The sequence below is a fragment of the Myotis yumanensis genome, unplaced genomic scaffold, assembly GCF_028538775.1.
Source record: "Myotis yumanensis isolate MYYU_CA2020_CCGP unplaced genomic scaffold, mMyoYum1.0.hap1 SCAF_3, whole genome shotgun sequence".
NCBI classification, from domain to species: domain Eukaryota; kingdom Metazoa; phylum Chordata; class Mammalia; order Chiroptera; family Vespertilionidae; genus Myotis; species Myotis yumanensis.
The window spans coordinates 194,537,774-194,541,330 of record NW_027223754.1 but is presented as its reverse complement, the minus strand read 5'-3'; the positions used below and the strand labels follow the sequence as shown (position 1 = coordinate 194,541,330).

The 3,557-nt window shown below is 41.2% G+C and overlaps 1 pseudogene; it reads right to left on the bottom strand.

Annotated features, from left to right (window-relative positions):
* Positions 1–1,348: 1,348 nt before the first annotated feature.
* On the bottom strand, positions 1,349–1,785 carry LOC139006511 (small ribosomal subunit protein eS24 pseudogene; annotated as a pseudogene).
* Between the last annotated feature and the right edge of the window lie 1,772 nt (positions 1,786–3,557).

Genomic DNA, 3,557 nt, shown 5'->3' with positions numbered 1-3,557 from the left:
CAGGGATCCAGAGGACTAGGGATATGAAATCATTAAGTTGGAGCTTCCTGTTTATTCTGAGCCCCCTAACTTTTCCTAGTCTTTAGTCTAAAGTAAATCTAATATTTTGAAGGGGAAAAAAGAGGTTCTCTCCTGTCATCTCTATAATTTGTTCCAAAATGAACTCTTGTCAAAGCTTTGAGGAGTTAAGAATTATAACAAATGTAAAACAACTCAAAGGGTTTCTAAGGTACATTTGGAGCTGAGTCAAGTCCAAGGCTCGGTGCTTCAGGTCACCGGTGAGATAAAGAGGTAGCAGAGAGATGGTGGCACTCCCTAGGTCCTCTTCAGCTAACATCAGAGCTGTTTAGTCCAGGGCATGGCCAGGATGGGAGGGAATTGAAGCTGCCATGGGTGAAGAGGTGTCGGAGAGCCCCTAGGTGTTCTTTATGTGTCTCACCTCCCCATTGAAAGGGATTCCGGTGCAGAGGCCTGAGAGCATTTGCAATGTGCTTGCTGAACCACCTTTGGTAGACTCTGAGAAACCAGATATAATGGGACATATGGTGGACCTCAGCTTCCAAGTAAATGTTGACCTGATTGTCAAAAGTGGGAGAATATGGAGACCTGGGAGCCAGGGCAGAATCCAGGAGGGTTTGGGGGGAGATAGAGAGTGAATTTGGGAAAGAGAGTGACCTGATTATTTAGGAACCATCCAGGGTGCACTAAAGACAAATCACAAAATGTGTCTAGTGAAAAATGTTTCCTACTGGGAAGTCAGGCAAATGCAATATATATTTGGACTGTTTGGATTTTAGGAATTCATTTGTCAAAGTTAGAACTCTAATAGGTGCAAATGTTGCAGAAGAAATTAGAGTTTCTCATAGAATAATAAGTTTGCTCTCTGATAAGATCTGAAAGTCTACGTTATTTTCATGTACACTAGATGGCAACTCCCAGATTAGGGGTTTCTAGAAAATACTGATATACAAAATGACTAGTATAGATGCTATTTTTCCTTAGGCTGTGGCAAGGTACTGTTATGGCATAACACAGAACACGTCACAAACAAAATATAGTTTGAGCATTGACCTTCTCTATCCACATAGTCTAAACTTTTCCTTTATAGGAACCCAATATATAAACCCTCACATCCCACCCTCACTCTGTCCTTCCTCTGCCAAACCATGAAAAGCCTTTCTTACGCAGTGAGTTTTCCACTTGTTCAGGACCAATGAAAAGTTTTCTTCTTTCCTTATCCTCCAGCCGCCCCCCCCCCCCCCCCCTGCCCGCCTCTTTCTTTCTATCTCTTTTAAGTTCTTAGTTTATTACTCCTCTCATGAAACCTCTGCAGTCGCCACAGATAAAGTCAGTCACTGGAGAATCTGTACTCCTTCTGCCGTCCCATCTCCAGCTCACTTTTGCCAGCAGCAACATTGGCCTTTGCAGTCCCCCTGACATTCTTCATTCTGTCCTTGCATTCCTTTCCCTGTTTCCTTGAGGTCTTCTTCTTCTCATACAGGTCATGGCTTGCAAGCCTATGTGTGGGTTCATTTTTCTTTGCATAATCCAAGGAATCATAAGTCCTGCCAAAGCCAGTTGTCATGCCACCACCAAAATGGGTTCTGATCCAAACACAGAGATAACATCTGGTGTGGTCTTAGACATTTTGGTTAGTTTTTCCTGAATTTCTGTCTTAGGTACTGCTGCCTTTCCAGGCTGAAGGACTTCAAAGACCATTTGTTTCCACAGAAGTAGTCTGTTGGTCATGAACTTCCTGGTCAGGATAGTTACTGTGTCATTCATGATGACAGCTGACTTTCAAGCAGCCAGGGAGGAAAAGAGCCCCAGGCCTCTCATTCCAGGAAGGCATCAGGTAAGGTTGGAATGTGGATGACTTATCTTTGGGCTTTTTCTGGCAATGGAATGCTTCCTGTTGTCCAAAATTTCTTCACTGGCCACACACGACATGCTCTCACAGCAGGCTGAGGAGATTTTTTTTTCCTCCCTTGGCAGACTCTATTAGGTTTCTTTTGTTTATAAATATGGGTTTTTAAGTGTTGTGGGGGAAATCATTTTCACTTTTTGTTTTTCTATGGAGTCAAGCATATCTGTACCTCTCTTAGTAAGGTTATGTAAACAAGCAGGACTGGAGGATGTTTTTATTCTTCAAAAGCAAGGAAAACTGAAGTATTTTCTTTTCCCAAGAAGGGGCATTTATACACAAGTGTTCTCATGAAAAACCTCAAATAAATTGTTTTCTACTAGAGTATGTGCCTGTGTCCAGGAATGTAACAACTGCTTACTGGGTCAGTGACTCTGAAACCATAAACAACAGCTTAATTAATCCATCCTTTGGCTTACACTTCACCAGAGGTAGAAGAGCTTTCAATTTATTTATTGATTGATTGATGTTTAGAGAGAGAGAGAGGAAGGGAATGGGGGAGAGAGAGAAAGATATATATATATATAGTTTCACTGGTTTGTACATTCATTGGTTGATTCTTGCATGTGCTCTGACTGGAGATTGAACCCACAACATGGGTGTAAAGGGGTGACGCTCCAACCAAGTGAGCTACCTGGCCAGGGCAAGTTTTCAATTTTTAAAACTGTAGCTGCTTATTCCCAAGGGGTGGGCAACAATTAAGGACACATGAACTATAAAAAACAAAGAATAAAAAGAAAAAGAAAATCCCTTTTTCATCTCTCTGTTAAATTATAATTTTTATAATCCAGCAAAAAATTTAATTACAACTGTCTTATACTGTATCCAGTTTGGAGAGAAGTATATGGGAGCGGAAGAGAGAGGGAGAAATGGAAGAGAAGATGGTGGGGGAGGTAGCGGAGGAGAAAGACAAAAACTGGGCCTTTGGTACAGGTACAAACAAAGAGATGGAGAAACAGATACAGATATAGTCAGGCAAAGATTTAGATAGAAACTCTTTCACATAGACACACACACACACACACACACACACACACCTTTCCATACAACTAGAGAAATGAACATATGCCCAAGATTTACATAGGCCCAGATAAAGGAACTAGAAACACGCACATTTAGAGACCCACATATTGAGAGAGATGGAGAGAAATCAAGGTTAGTAAGGTGGAAAACAAGGGGAGAAACAAGGGAAAGAGGTGTGTGGGATGTGGAAATTACATTCATTGGATGACTTCTGTTCTTCATATACTTCCTAGGACTCCTTACAGGAGATCATAGTGCAGTCTTGGGATTTGCCTACAACCATCTTTAATTGTGTGTGAATAGTCCAGCTATTTAGCTTCTCTGAGGTTCACTTTTGCCAACTCTAAAATGGAGGTAATAATACCTACATTGAAGGGTTGTTGTATAAACTAAATTAAATAATATTGATAAAGTGCCTCACTCATTGCCTGGTTCAGAGTTAATACTCAATAGATGATGAGTAATATCATTATTAAAATGTATAACAATACCATGGAGTGCTGGGAGCCGGTCCATCCTTGCTGCTTGACACAGTTGCTGCAGGGAAGAAACATCTGCACAGCATATGTTTCAAGGGACCTGGTGTATATGGCATACTGTTCTTAATATG